This window comes from Theobroma cacao, chromosome 3 (assembly GCF_053813885.1).
Source record: "Theobroma cacao isolate CCN51 chromosome 3, ASM5381388v1, whole genome shotgun sequence".
NCBI classification, from domain to species: Eukaryota; Viridiplantae; Streptophyta; class Magnoliopsida; order Malvales; family Malvaceae; genus Theobroma; species Theobroma cacao.
In genome coordinates this window covers 11,099,682-11,119,653 of record NC_142641.1, presented here as the reverse complement: position 1 = coordinate 11,119,653, position 19,972 = coordinate 11,099,682, and positions in this window count along the sequence as shown.

Sequence of the window (19,972 nt, the reverse complement as noted above, 5' to 3'; positions counted from 1 at the left end):
CTTCGATTATGTGCACGATGTGGGGGGAATGCACATGAGCTGGGTGAGATAGGATGGTATACAAATTGATATATGTTTAGGTATATGTATATGTAGTAGAAAGATCATGATTGTAATATGTGATTGTATGGCATGATGAATCTTGAAAATATTCCATTACTGGCAAATTGATTTTATTGCAGCACCAAATGGATGTTTAGTGCAAAGACGTCCCTCTTTATGTAGGTGTCCTGCTTCTCACTGCAGCGAGAAACATTCTGTTTTTTCTGCCTACAACTTACAACAGCTAGAATTCATTCTCGCTGCAGCTAGAATTCATTCTCGCTGCAGCAAGAAACATTCTGTTTTGCCACCTAAATCTTACTGCAGTGAGAAACTTTCTGTCTTGCATGCTACCTTGTTGGTTTTTTCCATATTTTCCACTTCGTTAACATCATGGTTGAGCATGGACTTCGAACATCAAGGAATTAATTCATTAAGTTTGAAATGAGGGGGTTTGGTGAGAAACCCTCGGCCACTTGAGAAACCCTCGACCAGTTGACAATTTGAGCCAAATTTCACTGCAGCGAAAATTCATTCTAGCTACAGTGCCTTTCTATTGCAGCGAGGACCCGTCGTTTTACTTGACTTGACTTGCTTGAATGCTATTAAAATTTTCACTCATCAAATCTTTTGTGGTGCATGGACCCTTTATCGTCAAGTGATTAACTCATTAAGGGTTTAATGAGGGGTTTTAATATGAACTAAACTAAATTGCATTGTTTTGAAGATAAATGCATCATGATTTCTTAAAATTTTACTTATCGTTTGCTCACTCACTGGGTTTATACTCACCGTTTTCAACTTCTTGTTTTCAGATCAAGAGGCAGCCGATAACTAGGTCGAGGTGTCCTCGTAGATTCGTATCCTTGGTAGGTATCTCAACATTCAATAGCTGAACTTTCGCCCGAGTCTCTTAGCTGAAAGTCGAGTATCCCTTTTGTTGTGTATAGATAAACTCGATGTAAATTTTTAAAATGTATGTTTTAGACGATATATGTATATTTGACTAGTACTGCCATTATGAATTGGAAATGGTTAGCATTATTTTGAATTGAAATTATGAAATGTGACTTTAGCAACTCTTGATGGAATGATGAATAGGTCATATAAATAGACTTGCTTTGGCCTAGTAGGCTATGTCTATTAGGCCCATGCGCAGATCATGGCCCGAAAATTGGGTCGTGATAGAATATCTCTCCTTTTTTCCTAGAATCATTTCCCATAGAGATAACAAATCATAAGACTCTAGAATTTCTAATTTTCCTACTTCACACTCAACTTCAAGCATGTCCCAAAAATCTGTAACAATGGCAATGAACTCTTTTCCATCTAAAAAGACATTGTTTCCTTCCTTAACAAAATCATTTGGATCATTAAGCTCAATTCTTTCTAAGGCAATGCTAGAGTAAAATTTCTTAACTAGGCATGGATTATATGTTCTGTTTCCAAAGACACTCAGGTCTTTCAATTTTAGTTCTTCAAAATATTCAGACAAACCATTCTTAATCTCAAGTACATCATCAAAACTATTCCAATCAATAAATTTCCACAAGAAATAGTGTCATGACCCAAATCTAGGAGGTCCATGAGCAATGCATGAGCCCAGAAAGCAAGCCCACTAGACCTGAGCAAGCCACAAGTCCAAAATCATATAACATAGGCCAAGGGATTTAATAATCAAATATTCATAATAAATTCAAACATAAATACATTATCCTTGGCATATAGTTTATACAAATGGTTAAAAGGCCATACATTGGCCAATCAAGGTTGGTTTGTACATAACAACCTTCACACACAATATAACATGGCACTCAACGCTTACAGACATTATCCATAGTGGAAGGCTTTAACTGACTTAGCGAAGCGACAAAAACAGTGAACCTGTCAGATGTCAAAATCGATCTATCACTAGATGACCTTTACCACACAACTCTATGGCCTATATTATTTGCACATGGCATACAAATGGGTGAGTACTATAATACTAAGTGAGAGGTGCACATAAACAAAATCATATATGTTTATATAAAATACATATGTAAAATATACACACCTTTTGTGCAACTAGATGTTCGAATAAACATCTCCAAATGCAAGCATATCATGATCCCTAAATCTCTAATATGAGGACATATCATCATCTTCAATCTCCCCAAAGATCATCACACATATCATTAGATTTACCCTTGAAGCCGATTAAAGTTATTCAAATCATTCTCCATGACACACTCTAATCATCGAAGGATTACATCAAAGTCATATCACTTTAATATAAGCCTCTCTATGGCTATTTCAAGTCATGCATAATTCAAATCAACAAGTGGTCCTCCCTTGGACATGGTTAGATCATGCATGGTGGCCAACCACGGAGAATCAGATCATGCTCAAGGGAAAGTGATAGGTGGAGAAATAGATCATGCGAGTGTTGAAGCAACAGGAGGAGAACAGATCATGCACAAAGCTAAAGCAGTTAGTAGAGAAACAAATCATCAACCAAAGTAAAGTACCGACATCGGCATTATCCGAGGTAATCTCAACGGATGGCATCAAAGCATTACAGGTGAAAATCACAGGTGGGATTAGTGCCACTATCCCAACTTTCCACCATCCTTGCAAGCACACAAATAGTCATAAGAGGACAGAAATCAAATCAACATCCTAAATTCATTCCTCAGATGAAACATAAATCCATTAATAAGTCCATTATGCCTTTATCATTCATAATTTCCTTATCAAAACTTAATTCACATTTATTGAGCTCAATCATCTTAATCTTGCTTAGGTTCTAAGTGCCTTTAATTCTCCAATGCATTATTCAATCAAATCATCTCACATATCATTCACTTAGGGTAATCTACTCCTAAGGGTTCATCGTAGCCGTTAGACATCCTAGTCTAGGTATACACATAACATAGGCCACCCATGTTGTGAGACCTCGACCTCTATAAGCCCATAACTAGGTGTAGACACGATAACATGGGCCAGGGGTAATTTTGTCATTTCCTCTAATAAGCCCCCAAAAGAAAGTTTTCTAATATTTTAAGGTCTAAGTGGGCATAAGGACCGAATGAATGATCAATAATGATGAAAACATGAAGAAAACTAGAAGTGACAACAATTTCCATAATAAGGGCAAAATGGTCATTTTGCACCCCGAATCAAAGATTTTAAGTTTTGTGAACCTGAGTACTTTTAGACTATTATGGACCTTGTCTTTGTGTTAAAAGAGTGAAAAGATTTCACATGGAAAGGGAGGAAGACAAGTGTCTTTGTTAAGGGCATTATTGTAATTGCATGAAAATTTGCATAAGCTTGAGCTATAAATATCATTCTTTCTAGTAGCTTCTTCTTCTTCTTCTTTCCATCTCACATTTGTTTCCCCCTCCATGGAAGCTTGTTATGAAACTTGTTCGCTCAATTCATTTTTGATGATAATAAAACATTCCCATTCATTCGTGTCTAATGCCTTTACTTAAGTGTGCAGGAAAATTAATGTATGAAATTAATAAATCAAACTTTGAAAGTATATATCAAAAGAAAAACGGAGGTAAAAATAATGAGACATAAATGCTTAACAAGGAGGAAGCTCATTAGTTGAATAAGGAATAATGTTGGTTGGCCAAGATTTAAATTGGAGAAATGATGGGCTGAAGAATATTGAGAAACAGAACCAACTTAGTCGACCAAGAAATGAGACAATCGACTAAGTGCTGACTGCCAGAATTGCTAGAGACAGGGAACAAAGAACAGAGAACACTTAGTCAACTAAGATATCGGTTAGTCGACTAAAAGCATTTTGTCTGCAAGTTTGAAATCTGTACTAAAAGACAAAGTAACGGCTAGAACCGATTCCAAACTGGCTCCAACGACTAGAAATCTATCGAATTGCCATCAGAGATGTTTCTCCAAGTATAAAAGAGTCCTCCAATAGTTAGAAACAATCTTTTGGAGGTTTTAAAAGAGATTGGAGTCACAAAGAGCTGAAAAACCAAAAAATTCTCTCTTCACCTCACTGCACTTAAACGCCCATCCTTTGTATTTGTATTCTGCACTTAACCTTGTACCATTTAGATCAACTTGTGATCATAGGTACTTTCTTCTACCTTTCTTATTGTATTCTTAGAGTGAGGGAGTCACTCTAAGTGGTTGTTTCAAGCAAAGATTGCTTGAAGGTGTTAAGGTTCTAACTTAGCCTTGAAAAGTTAGGTGTTAGGTTTTAGTTTAGCCCGTGAAAAACTAGTGTAAAAGGTTTAGGCTGAGCCTATTAAAAGCCATTATAAAGCTTGGTGAAAGCTTATGAATTTCATCGAATCTTAGTGTATTTGTTGGGAAAATCCTTGGTTGGATAATCAAGGTAGTGGATGTAGGTCTTGGACTAAACCACTCAAAATTGCTGCGCATTGTCTACTCTGTTTTTATTTTCTTTATGTTGGAAATTAGTTCCTCATCTTATCAAGAGCCGATTTGTGCTATTCACCCCCCTCTAGCACATATAATTGGGACCAACAAGTGATATCAGAGCTAGTTTCGTGTTCTTAAGGTCTAACACCCTTTGGGAAGATCCAAATGGCTCTCCAAAAATCTATAATTGCTGAGGGACAATCAACAAACAGACCACCTCTATTTAATGGCACAAAAGGATGAAACTGAGGTATCCTCATCCCCTTGTGATATTTCTATAGATGATTTACAAAATGAGTATGATAGTCTTTGTGATGAATTTGAAAAACTTTTTTCAAAATATAAGACTCTAAAGAAAAAGGCTACATCTCTTGAAAATGATTTGGAAAAGGTGAGACAAGAGTTCAACTCTATTTTTTAGCAAAGAAATTTTCTACAAATTGAACTAGAACACTTAAAAATAGATTTCGAAGTTTTAAAACTAGAGCTGGACAATAAATCTCAAGCTTTGCAGAAATTACTTGATGAAAACACAGCTCTCAAATGTTCAAGAATTGAAACTCCAAAAAGATATGCATTTCACAAGAATAATTTTGCTTTTGCATCACCTAAATGCTATAGTTGTGGAAAACATGGACATTTATCATATGATTGCTTCAAGAAGAGTAACCTGCAGAAAGTTAAAAGAATTTGGGTTCCAAAAGGATCCTATATTGCAACTAACACTCAAGGACCCATTAAAGTATGGGTACCTATAAAGAAAAACTGAAATTTTGTTTTGTAGGTTGAGCTGCACTTAAAGGAGACATGTTCAAGAGCTCAAATCAAAAAAAAAATAGCCTTGGTACATGGACAGTGGCTGCTCATGACATATGACTGGAGATGAAATGTTATTTGCTCAGCTAGACAAGAAAAAGGGAGGTACCGTGTCCTTTGGTGATGACTCAAAAGGTAGAATTCATGGGATAGGTACGGTTGGTAACAACACATAAACTCAAATTAGTCATGTGTTGTTAGTGAAGGGTCTAAAGCATAATTTATTAAGTATTAGTCAATTATGTGACAAAGGATTTAAAGTGTGAAGTAATAGACATAGGTACAAATAAAGTCTCTTTTATAGGAAAGAGATTGAAAAATATGTATGTTGTCTTTCTTGAGAATCTTGAAATTAATAGTGAGATATGTCTTGCTGAAAATGATAGTTGGCTATGGCATAGGAGATTAAGACATGTAAGCTTGCACACTATGTCAAAATTGATTAGGAAAAACTTAGTTGTTGGACTGCCAGATTTAAAATTTGAAAATGAGAAAATATGTGATGCTTGCCAACTAGGAAAACAAGTTAAAACTTTCTTTAAAGCGAAGAAAGTTGTGTCAACTTCTAGACCTCTTGAATTGTTACACATTGATCTATTTGGTCCAATAAGCACAACTAGTTTAGGAGGAAAATCTTATGGCTTTGTAATAGTTGATGACTATTCTAGATATACTTGGGTTTATTTTCTTGCTCATAAGAATGATGCTTTATCAGCTTTCATAAGTCATTGTAGGAAAGTAGAGAATGACAAAAGACTAGCCACAGTTAGCATAAGGAGTGATCATGGAGGAGAATTTGAAAATGATGAATTTGAAGAATTTTGCAATAAAAAGGGTTAGATCACAATTTCTCTACACCTAGAACACCCCAGCAAAATGGAGTTGTAGAAAGAAAAAACTGAACCTTAAAAGAAATGGCTAGGACTATGCTGTGTGAGAATAACTTACCAAAATATTTTTAGGCTGAGGCAGTGAACACAGCAACCTATATACTCAATAGAGTCTCAATAAGACCAATGATATCCAAGACACCTTATGAACTTTACAAGGGTAGGAAACTGAACATTTCTCACCTTAGGAGTTTTGGTTGTAAATGCTTTGTATTGAACAACGGAAAACAGCCTCTAGGGAAGTTTGATGCAAAGGTGATGAAACAATATTTTTAGGATATGCATTAAACTCAAAGGCCTATAGGATTTTTAACAAAAGGACTTTAACCGTTGAAGAATCAGTCCATGTAGTTTTTGATGAGTCAAATGCTTTCCAAAAGGAAATTCATGATGATGATGATGATGTAAAAATCCTAGAAAAACAAATGGAGGAAATGAGCTTACAGAACAACAAGAATAATGAAGAAAGCTCATCTAGAAGAGAAAGTGAAACTCCATCTCTAGAAGATCTGCAAAGAACAAAAAATCAGCATGTTGATCTTCCAAGGAATTGGAGATTTGTGAGAGACCACCCATAAGACCAAATAATAGGTGACATTTCACAAGGAGTTAGAACTAGGAAAGGAACAAGAGAAACTTGTGAGTTTTCAGCTTTCATATCATAAATTGAACCTAAAAATTTTGAAGAAGTTAAAAATGAGGAAAGTTGGATAATGGCCATGCAAAAAGAACTTGACCAATTTACAAGAAACCGTGTATGGTCATTTGTACCTAGACCTTCAAATCACCCCATTGTTGGCACAAAATGGGTGTTTAGAAATAAGGTAGATGAGCAAGAAAATGTAGTAAGAAACAAAGCTAGGTTAGTAGCACAAGGTTACAATCAAGAAGAAGGAATAGATTATGATGAAACCTTTGCACTCGTAGCTAGAATTGAAGCCATAAGATTGTTGCTAGCTTTTTGCATGCTTCATGAATTTCAAAGTATACCAAATGGATGTAAAAAGTGCATTTTTAAATGGATTCATTCAAGAGGAGGTATATGTTGAACAACTACCAGGTTTTGAAGATGTTGAAAAACCAGATCATGTTTTCAAACTTCATAAAGCCTTGTATGGATTGAAACAAGCTCCTAAAGCTTGGTATGAAAGGCTTTCAAAATTTCTAGTTGAAAAAAGGTATGTTAGAGGCAGCATTGACACTACATTGTGCATTAAAGGATACATGAATGATCTAATTGTTGTACAAATATATGTGGATGACATTGTATTTGGTTTAACTAATGAAGCTTATGCAAGAACTTTGCTAAAGAAATGCAAGGTGAATTTGAGATGAGCATGATGGGAGAGTTGAAGTACTTTCTTGGTCTTCAAATAAAGCAAAGTGAGGAAGAAATCTTCATCAACCAAGAAAGGTACACTCATGATATGCTCAAAAAGTTTGATATGCTAAAGCTGAAACCAATCTCCACACCTATGAGCCCATCCACAAGACTTGATCTTGATGAAAAAGGTAAGAATGTAGATCAAAAGCTATATAGAGGTATGATCGGTTCACTACTTTACTTAACAGCAAGCAGACCAGATATTCAATTCAGTGTGTGTTTGTGTGCTAGATTTCAATCACAACCTAAGGAATTACACCTAACAACTGTTAAAAGAATTTTTAGATACCTCTTAGAAACTCAAACAATAGGCATTTGGTATTCTAGAAAACCAACTTTTAGCCTAGTTGGATATTCAGATGCTGATTTTGCTGGCAGTAAAACTGATAGGAAAAGTAGTAGTGGAACATGTCAATTTATTGGTAGTATGCTAGTGTCATGGTCCAGCAAAAAGCAAAACTCAATGGCTTTATCTACAGTAGAAGCAGAGTATGTATCATTAGGTAGTTGTTGTGCCCAAATATTGTGGATTAAACAACAATTAGAGGACTATGGGTTATCAATGCATAACATACCAATATACTGTGACAATACAATCACAATTAATATTTCAAAGAATCTTGTGCAGCAATCTAGAACAAAACACATTGAGATTAGACATCATTTTATTAGAGATCATGTAATGAAAAATGATATTAAGATTGAATTTCTAAACACTTTACATCAGTTAGCAAACATTTTTACCAAACCTCTAAATGAAGATAGATTTTGTGAAATTAGAAGAAATTTAGGATGATTGGTATGAAGGAATTGTAGGAAAACTTTTGTCTCTTACACAGAAAACAAAATGCATTCAGTCAACTAAGGTAAATCTTAATCAACTAAGAGTGTTCTGTTAGCATTAAATAATAAGACTTAGTCAATTTAGAGAAGAAAGAATAAAATAAGGTAAAAGTTGAATTTATTGGGTGTAAAAAGAATGAAGAAAAATTGCCAAAAGTGAATAACCAAAATTTAGAAGGAGTTTTGAAATTTTAAGGAAATAAAATAGGGCAATACTTAAGGGAAGGTGAACAATTTTCTTTGGAAAAAACTGCTACCAACCTCTTCTTTTCTCTCTCTTAAAACCCACAGCTCCAAAATAAAAACCCATATCTTCACATTTTCCTCTGAAACTGACTCAAACCTCTGTCATTTAGAGAAAACCCCTGTCAAACGAATTCTTGAATCAAAATGGCGATATCTCAACAGAGCAAAGAAATCGTAGAAAAGAAGAAAGGGAAGAGACCATTGGAAGAAGGGACAGAAACGAAAAGTCTTAAGAAGAAATAGAAAATCATGTACGCTTCAATGAAAGAAATATCGGAGAAACTGAAAGAGAAAAAGTAAAAAATGGAAAAGAAAAAGGACAAGGAACCTACACTCAGAAAAGGTACTAGTTCCTCTTTTTCTAAGTTCATAAAGAGATTGTATGAACTGAGGTTCAAAAATATTGAGAATGCACCAATTTCCTGTGGTAAATATATTGACTAGAAGAGTTTTGATGAGAACTTAGAGATTTAGACTAGTTTATCTGACTATTTTGATGAACTAAAACTGAAAGGACATAGCACCTTTAAGAATAGATCTTATAATGCAAGCTTGGTAAAGGAGTTCTATTCTGGCATTGCTTTAAAAGAAAATAAATTAGAGGATTTTGATGATTATGTCGAAGATGGTCTGAATGTATATTTGAATGGGAAGGAATTTGTTGTTACTGCTGAGGATTTAGGAAGCCTACTGAAAATTGAATTTGAAGAGGGTAAGTATGAGATGGCAGAGAAATATGATCCCTCATCATTTTGGGAAATCATCATCGAAAGGAAGGAAAAGTATTCTTTAAAGAGCAATTCAGGTCTGATAATCAGCCCTCAAATCAGGATTTTGCATTACTTTGTAGTGGCTAACATCCAGGGCAGAAGTGGAAGTCTAAGTTACATCAGCCTTCAAGATCTTTGGCTGATGGAACATGCCTTCAATGAAGTTGCTTTGAATATAGGAAGATTTATTATTGAGAAAATGAGAAGTACTTGCAGGCTTGAGAAGGTAAATCTACCTTATGGAAATGTCATAACATCCTTTGTATAGAAAAAAGGGGTTTGGACAAAGAGGTACGAAATTGACATGGTGAAAACCAGAGACCAAGCCATTTATTATGGTAATTTGATCAAGATGGGGTATATACTCGATGGGGAAAGATTCATTAAGACCCCCAAGATTGGTCTTGGAAGAGAATCCAGCTTGACTGCTCAACAAGAGGGAGCATCATCCAAATTTTCAAATGAAGTCATTTTTAATCTTCTTATGAGGATCGATGGGAAACTTACTGACCAAGAAGAAAGATTACAGAAAATTGAAGAGAAAATTACAAAACTGGAAAGTGACCTAAAAAGAAAGAAAAAGAGCCATCTGAACCTGTGGCTGTAGACACCTTTGTAACACCCAGCACTGCACCAACACAATAGGGTGCTGAAGGCTCAACCTTGCAAGCATAAAGGTCTTCTGCTCATGGTGGAAGTCATGGCATTCAAGCAAAAGATTCTCATCTTGGTGTGGAGCCACCAACTAAGGCACCATCTTCTGAACACTAGAGCAAAGACAAATCTGATTAAGGGACAAAAGTGATAGCTTTCGAGGATGAACATGTTCCTGAAAAACACCAGCCCTCCCCTCTTGATAAAGAAGAGATATCCATCATGGAAATCTTCCATCAAATAGTGAGGGAAGAGCAAGCTGAGGAGCAAGCTGCAATGAAAACTGCCAAGGCAAAAGCTGGTAAAAAGAAGCAAGCTGAGAAGCAAGATGCACATGCACCAGATTCTAAAGGAAAGCAAAATCTGGCAAAGAAAAACAAAAAGTCACTGCAGCCTCACAAGATAAAGAAGCCACAACATCACCGCAGATGAGAAAGAAAACTATGGCCACCAAAACAGCCTTTCTCAAGAGAAGAAAATCTTCCAAGTTGGCAGAGAAATCTAAACCAGCTCTAGTCTCTTCACCCTAGAAACCACTCAATGTATCTGATCAGTCCTCACCAAAACCTTCCCCTAGAAAATCATCACCTCTACGAAAACCCTCTCATTTTCCTCTCAATCCTTTTTATAACACTGCATCCTCATCCTCCGACACCTCAGATTACTAGCAACCCCTTAGTTTGATGCTGACAAAAAATGAGAGTAGAATAAGAAGTAGGGAAGAGGAAGCAAGAATCAGGAAGTAGGGAAGCAGGAAGCAAGAATCAAAAAATTCAAAAAAAATGTTATGGTAGAGGAACCAAAAAATAATTAAAAAAAATGTTAGGGTGGAGGAACCAGGACTTTAGGGGATAGAAAAATAATCTAGGGGCAAATTCGAAACATTTTTTAAATTATCTGTTATTTGTGCCATGGTGGCACTTTAACACTTAATTCTAATTTTGTTGTTTATATGGTAGTATGAGACATGAATGCTGATATGTTTATGATGTTTAACTACCAAAATTTGAAGTTTGCTAATATTTTGCTATCCTTGTTATTTTAACTGCTGATGACAAAAATATACTGCTACACTGATATTGGGTTTATATATTGTTGACCAATTTTTGCTATGACATTGTGAATAAATTATGATTATAAATAATTATGGATGATATGTATTGTGTATTGACTGAACCCTAAAAAGATTGGACAAGATCTAATGACTATATGCTGTTGACGGACTTTGCTAAATGTTCTATGAAAATCTGTCAGCATTCATTACTGTGAATCACCCCAAAATTCTGCACATAAATATACTCTAAATGTATAATGTTATTTTCTGCATAACAATAATAAAATTTGTTGGAATAAAGTAAGCAAAATATGCACACACTAAGGGGGAACATATGTTTAGGGGAAACAACCCACATTTTCTGCTGAAATTGAAAATAAATAAAAAGACACTATGTTGTTAATCAAGGAATGTTTTGTCATCATCAAAAAAGAGGAGATTGTTGGCTCCATTAGTTTTTGATGATAATAAAACATTCCCATTCATTTGTGTCTAATGCCTTTACTTAAGTCTGTAGGAAAATTAATAAATGAAATTAATAAATCAATCTTTCAAAACGTACATCAAAAGAAAAAAGAAGATAAAAATAATAAGACATGATTATTTAACAAGGAGGAAGCTCATTAGTTGAATAAGGAAGAATGTTGGTTGGCCAAGATTCAAATTGGAGAAATGACGAGCTGAAGAATATTGAGAAACAGAACCAACTCAATCTACCAAGAAATGAGCTAGTCGACTAAGTCCTTACTACCAGAACTGCCAAAGATAGGGAACAGAGAACAGAGATGACTTAGTTAACCAAGATATTGGCTAGTCAACTAAGAGCATTCTATCTGCAAGTTTGAAATCTGCACTAAAAGGCAGAGTAACGGCTAGAACCGACTCTTAACTGTCTCCAATGGCTAGAAAACTATCAAACTGCCATCAGAGATATTTCTTCAAGTATAAAAGAGTCCTCCAACAGTTAGAAACAATCTTTTGGATGTTTTGGAAGAGATTTGAGTCTTATTGAGTTGAAAAACTCGAAAATCTTCTCTTCTCTTTTTTGCACTTAAACGCCCATCTCCTGTAACTGTATTCTTGTCAAGCCTAGCTCTATAATATAATTGCCTTATTGTATAGGTACTTGATAGAATGTCTGCATACTTGAATGCCTTAGAAATCATTAAAAGACGATATTATACCTAATGGTACAATTAAGATGATTTAAGCCTCGAACCAGTCTAAATAGAGATTTTAAGATGCATTCAAGAGTTATTGAACCTTAGAATGACTTAATATGATAATTTGGAGTTCAGGGATTGATTTAGATTTAAATGGGAATTTTCATAACGTAGGGGTAAAATGGTCATTTTGCCACCCGAGGGCAAAATTGGAATGGTGGATGAAATTTTGATCAAGTTTCACTATTGGAACATAATTTGAGCTTGAGATGTGAAAAAAAATTTAATTCTGATATTTTTCCTAGCATAAGGGCAAAACGATCATTTTATGTGTCTATAGGGGCAAAATTGGAATTTTTAAAATTTTGCACCACCATGACACTTGTCAAGCCCTTGAATTTTACCTATTATACTTGGATAATTGAGATATTTTATGTGGTGGTGGGAGAATGCTTAATTATTAAGTTTAAAAATGGACCAATGGAATGGTGACAAGTGGCAAGCTTTCATTTCTTTATAATTTACATTAAAAATCAGCACATGACTCTCCCATTTCACTCCCATATGTTTGGCCTCAACAAGGAAAAGAGAAAAAAGTAGAGAACAAACCCTAGTGAGCAAAAATTCAAGGGAAAATTGGTGGATTTCAAGGAATTAAGCAAGTAAAGGTAAAATTTCTTGATTTTAGCTTGTGATCTACCTTTCCTATGCATTCTTTTTCATTTTCCATGGTTGAGAATCAAGTTTGCATGAAGATACCTTTGCTGGCCGAACATGGGGGGGAGGGGTTTTGATCTTGGATTTAGCTAGATTTCATGTTATTCTAGTGTTTTTAGATGTTTGGTGATGTTTAGCATGGAAAACAAGCAAGAAATTTCATGCCCTTCACCCATACCCATTGGCTGAATTTTTCAAGAGAGGAATTGGAAAATGGACTTTGATGAATTTCATGCTATTTAGGTATTTTTAGTTGTTTTATGATGTAAAGTGTAAAAATCAAGCATGAAAAATCACATATTATTCATGAACCCTCCATGGCCAAATTTTTCCAAGAGAAAATGTTGAGGATGATTTTGCTATAATTCATGTTATCTAGCTTATATTTGATGATTTGGAGTATTGGAAGTGAAATGAATTTATTTGGAGTTGAATTGGATATTTTGGCCAATTAACCAGCGTATAGTGTGAATTAGGTCAATACCATTTCAGCCCCATACACAATTGCACCTACGTAGAACATCGTATTTAGATAATAATCCAAACATTTCACATCCCATTTCATGCATTCATATAAAGCCTAAATTAGTTTTATAATGGTTTAGCACAAATATAGTTAATTGCTTGTTGTGCATTATGTCTAGGTGGTGAAACTTTCGATAAGGGTAAGGAGATTGTACCTGAAGATCAAGATTAGGAGTACCTCGATTCTAGATATTGTGAGTAACCTTATTATCGTCTTAATTATCTAAAGTAGTTTTTATTCGTTTTTGTAATTTTATAGAAAAATGAATTTAAATGGTAATTCCTTATGTTTTATAAGTAAAAGGTGATTAAATGAAATGAGTTTTATAAATCATTTTGAAATTGATTGATGATTTTAGAAATTGAGTAATTGGAGACTGTTTGTTTGTGTTGTAAATTTATGGTTTGAATTGAATGGCTTATGGTGATATTGGCATGAATGGCTGAATTGGAAATTGTGTTGAAATTGTATGAACTGTTTGTTTTGCCTTGACAGGCTAGGTAGTAATATAATTGCCATGTCATGCTATCGAAACTTTTATTGATTTGGTGGGATATCAGATAGCTTACTGCAGTGGGCGGGTTTTTGTGGACCAGCCTATTAGAGGGGCATTGTAAACTCCATTATATTTTACCTTACTACGAGAGGCACAGAGGGTATCTCCTAAGGTAAAGTTTTAGAGTTCACTACACACTGAACCACCACGTGAGGGTGAACTCAGCCAACGCCAAGGAACGGCTATGTTTTAAAACGTACAAATATGATTTATGGATATATGTCTTTTCTTTAACAGCCTTGGCGGACTCAATTGGATGCCTCTGATCAAGGTATCCCCGAGAATGAGTTTTGGCACGAGCCAAGTTTTTAAGAAATTCATAAGCCATGTTGATTATTTGAGTGAAATGAAATTATTTTATTTAGTTGAAATGAGTTTCAAACATTATGAATCATAGTACGATGAACTATTTTAAGTTGTCTCCATTTACTCGACTTTAGATATTTTAGATGATGTTTGTTTACTCAATGAGTTTATATAAACTCACCACCCTCCTTTCCACTCATTCCAGGCTCAGGATAATCTATAGATAGTTGATTTCGTGGAGGGCTACAGTTGGATTTGCATCCTCAAAAACTGTAGGTTCACAACCTTCGTTACTTTTGGTCATTCGAGGAGGCCCACATGTCATTGTAAATTAAATTACACATTCTGGCTCACTGTGTTATTGTATGTACAAATTTATTTTGCTTTTACGCTACAAAAATTATTTACGGATATCTCTATAAATGTTGTTTCATAAGAAAATGAAATATTTTATTTAATATTATTATTTTATTCTAATAGCTATCATTTCAGTTAAATGAATGTTTTAAACATCTAAACTTATTTTTGGTTATGAAATATGTATCTTTCACTCATATACTACATTTTTAGATGGTTTCGAAATTTTTGTGGAAAAATGATCAAAATACCCCTGTGAGATGAAAATTATTTTTTTATTGTTTTGGTTTGGAAATAGCTTATAATCTTTTAAAATATGATATTAGCAACTGTTGCTTGCAGGGGAGGTGAGAAAACTGATATTAAAGCCTTGCGGGGTTTCGTTTGGCATTCCGGGTAATGAATGTCTATTGAGACATCGCGGAGGTTGTCACGGGCTCGAAAATAGTACCGGGTCGTGACAATTCTGCACTCAACCTTTTACCATTTAGATCAACTTGTGATCGTAGGTACTTTCTTCTACTTTTTTTTATTGTATTCTTAGTGGATTTGTTGAGAAAATCCTTGGTTGGATAATCAAGGTAGTAGATGTAGGTCTTGGACTGAACCATTCTAAATTGCTGTGCATTGTCTACTCTATTTTTATTTTCTTTGTGCTGGAAATTAGTTCCTCTTCTTGTCAAGAGCCGATTTGTGCTATTCACCCCCCTTCTAGCACATATTATTAGGACCAACAGGGTTATCAATGCATAATATACCAATAGATTATGACAATACAAGTGCAATTAATATTTCAAAGAATCCTAAGCAGCACTCTATAACAAAACATATTGAGATTAGACATCATTTTGTTAAAGGCCATGCAGTGAAAAATGATGTTAAAATTAAATTTGTGAATACTTTGCATCAACTAGCTGATATTTTTACTAAACTGCTGAATGAAGATAGATTCTGTGAAATTAGAAGAAATATAGGTATGATTAGTCAGCAAAAATTGATAGAAAATCTTTGGCTCATGCACATGAAACAAAATGCATTTGATCGACTAAGATGAATCTTAGTCAACTAAGAGTGTTCTGGTAACATTAAATAATAAGACTCAGTTAATAAAATAAGAAAGGAATAAAATAATATAAAGAATCTGTGTACTGGGTAATAAGGAAAGAAGAAATACTGCCTAAAGTGAATAACCAAAATTTAGAGGGAGTTTTGAAATTTTGAGCAAATAGAATAGGGCAATATTTAAGGAGGAGGTAGACAATTTTTGGAATTAACTACTGATAACTCCTCATTTTCTGTCACCTGAAACCCGAGCCTCTGAAATTGAAACCCAACTCTTCACATTTTCCTCTAAAATCGATTCAAACCCTTGCCATTTAGACAAAACCCCAGTCAGTAAAATTCTTAAATCAGAATGGCAAAAACTTCCCAGAGTAGAGAAATTATTGAAAAGAATAAGGGAAAAAGACCAGCGAAGGAAAGTTCTGAAACGGGAATACTAAAAAAGAAACAAAAAATTGCATCTGCTTCAGTGAAAGAGATATCTGAGAAACGAAAAGAGAAGAAGCAGAAAACAGAAAAGGAAGAGGACAAGGAATCCTCACTCAAGAAAGGTATTGGCTCTTCTTCTTCTAAGTTGAAAAATAAGACGCATGAACTAAGGTTCAAAAAAATTGAGACTGCACCTATTACTTGTGGCAAATATATTGACTAGAAGAGTTTTAATGAAAATTTAGAACTACAAACTAGTTTATCTGACTATTTTGATGAATTGAAACTGAAAGGATATAGAACTTTTAAGAATAGGTCTTACAGTACAAGTCTGGTAAAGAAGTTCTATTCTAGCATTGCTTTAGGAGAAAAAGAATTAAAGGATTCTGATGACTATGTTGAAAATGGTCTGAATGTGTATTTGAATAGGAAAGAATTTGTTGTCACTACTGATGATTTAGGTAGCTTTTGAAAATTGAGTGTGAAAAAGGTGAGTATGAGTTCCCAGAGAAATATGACCCTTCATCATTATGGGAAATCATCACCGGGAGGAAGGAAAAGTATTCTTGAAATTGCAATTCAGGTCTGATAATCAACCCCCAGATTAGGATTTTACACTATTTTGTTGCGACTAACATCTAGGGTAGAAGTGGAAGTTTAAGTTACGTCAGCCTTCAGAATCTTTGGTTGATGGAACATGCCTTTAATGGGGTTGCTTTAAATATAGACAGGTTCATGATTGAAAAGATGAGAGGAGCTTGCAAACTTGATAAAGTCAACCTACCTTATGGAAATGTCATAACATCTTTTGTACAGAAAAAGGGAGTTTGGGCCAAGAGGTATGAAATGGACATGGTGAATACCAGAGATCAAGCCATTTACTATGGTAGTTTGATCAAAATAAGGTACAAGCTAGATGGAGAGAAATTCACTAGAACACCCAAAGTCTCTACTATACTAGCACCAACCGAGGCATCATCCTCCCAATTCTTTAGTGAAATGATTTTTAATCTCTTGATGAGGATAGATGGTAAACTCACTGATCAAGGAGCCAGATTGCAGAAGATTGAGAAAAAGATTGCTGAACTTGAGAATGAACTGAAGAGAAAGGAGAAAGTGCCCTCAGAACCTGCTGCTACAAACTCATTTGAAACTCTAAGTGTTGCACTAGCACAGCAAGGTGCTGAAGGCTTAACCTTGCAAGCAGAAAGGTCTTCTGCTCATGGTGCAAGTGTAGTACCCCGTATTTTGATACGGTGGCTAATAAAGTTTATGGATGCCAATTTAGGTTAATTATTGAGTTAAAAGGGTAATTCAGAAGTGAACTTGTGAAATCTCGATCACCATAGACACATAACTAGAAGTAGACGCGATAATGAGGACCAAGGATAATTTTGTAATTTCTCTTGGTGAGCTCCTACGAGTGGGTTTTCGATGCTATTGAGGTCTAAATAGGCCTAAGGAATGAATGAATGATGTTTATGATGGTAAAATAAATGAATAAGATAAAAATAATGATAATTTTCATGGTAAGGGCAAAAATGGTCATTTCGCATCTCGAGTCTAAATTTTTAAGTTTCGTGAACCCGAGTACTTTTAGACTATTATAGACTTTGTTTTGGTGTCAAAAGAGCAAAAAGGTTGCACAAAGGATGGGAGGAAAACAAAGCCACCATGTTAAGGGCATTTTGGTAATTTTGGTGGAAATTTGGATTAACTTTAGGCATAAATATCTGAGCTCCAGCAGCTTCTCCTTCTTCTTCTTCCTCCCTTTTCACATTTCTTCATCCTCCATGGAAGCCTCCCTTAAAGCTTCTATAACTTTCTCTCTCTAGCTTCAATTTTCATGCTTTTGAGCACTTTTTCATAGAACTTTTTAGCTCTTTCACTCTCCCACCTTAAAACCCTCAAAAGTCCTTGTTCAGTACTTTTTCTCACTAGCTGAAAGTTTTAAAAAGAGAACGAGAGACTTGCCATAGTAGCTTGGAAGCTTTTGAAAAGGAATTCAACTACAAAAAACCACTAAGGTGAGTAATGAATTAGGTTAAATTTTCAAGTTGTTGATGATTAGAGTGGTGAGTTAATCTATTATTGAGATTTTTATTCATTTTTAAGGTGACTAGAGTAGTGAAACAAATAGCCACCTAATGGTGATTGAAAGCTAGTTAGGAATAACAAGTAGAGCTTGATTTAAGAAATAGCTTTTAGAAATGTATTTATGCAAATTGGGTTGGTAGTGATGTTGTGTGTGTGTGATAGGTTCCAACGAGGCCTCACATGTCTGTTTGAAGTAATAATCGAAGTTAAAATCCATTAAAGAATCAACTAGACCGGTGAGTGAACTTGCATTTCAAAACTGTTTTGGGAATGTGAATCTATTTGCACAAAACATTGATTGATTTTATCCAACTTTTCTTAAAAACGTGTGCCTTGGGAACAAGCCCTTGATAAAATATTTGGATGTTGTGAAAATGTGAAATGTGTAAAAGGACGGATCCATGTGCTCCTATACTGTGTTGATATATATATATACAAATAATGTTGTGTAATGATATTGACCAAGTTATGTGTGAGTAGGAGTGTGCATAAGTTGATGCTGACCCGGTTATGTGCGAGTGAGAGTGCGCATAAGCCGATGCTGACCCGGCTATGTGCGAGTGGGAGTGCGCATAAGCCGATGCTGACCCGGCTATGTGCGAGTGGGAGTGCGCATAAGCCGATGCTGACCCAGCCATATGCTAATGGGAGTGCATATGAGCTGATGATGATGGTACGGTGTGCATGATGATGGATATATATATATATATATATATACATATATGGCTATGTGTGTTATAGAAAGTTCATGAATATGGTATATGGTTGTAATGCATGTGAAATTTGGCATGATGAATCTTGAGAATTTTCGATTTTCTTGCAAATTGATTTTTATTGCAACACCAAATGGATTTTTAGTGTAAATGAGGTCCTTTTTACACTTAGGTGCCCTGCTTCTCGCTACAGCGAGAAACATTCTATTTTGGCAGCCAACAACTCGTTGCAGCGAGAAACTCTCAGGTTCTGATGCAATGCTTTCACTTTGATGAAGATTTTGACCACCTGCCTCTCCGAACTGGGAAAAGTGTAAACATCAAAGTTGTAACCCTAACTCTTAGCTTTCTAATGGTCTAAAAATCAGGTCAATTGGACTTTTTTAACGGGAGATATGCTAGAAAAATTGAAACACATGCAAACTGACACTATTTCTCGCTATAGCGAGAAACTTTTTATTTTGGCTGCCTGAATCTCGCTGCAGCGAGATTGAACTTCACTACAGCGAGAAACTTGTTGCCATGCTTGCTACCTTGCTTGATTTTGAAATATTTTTCACCCATTAAACTTCATGGATTGATCTAGGGTTTTTGTAACACTATGAGGTTATTAATCAAAGTTTGAAATGAGGGGTTTTTAATAAGAAACTAAATCAATTGTATTGTTTTTGAAACAAGTGCATCATGATTTCCAAATTCTTCCTATCGATTGCTTGTTCCCTTCTTGTGTTCACTCACTGAGTTTTATACTCACGTTTTTAAATTTAATATTTTCAGATTTAGAGGCAGTTGGGATCTAGATTGAGTCGCACACATATGCTCACCTTCTTGGTAAGTACTATGGCATCTCAGTAGCTGTATCTTCACTCAGAGTCACTCCGCTGACAGTCAAAAGTCTTATGATTGTGTACATGTATAAGTAATGAAGACCACTAAGATTCAC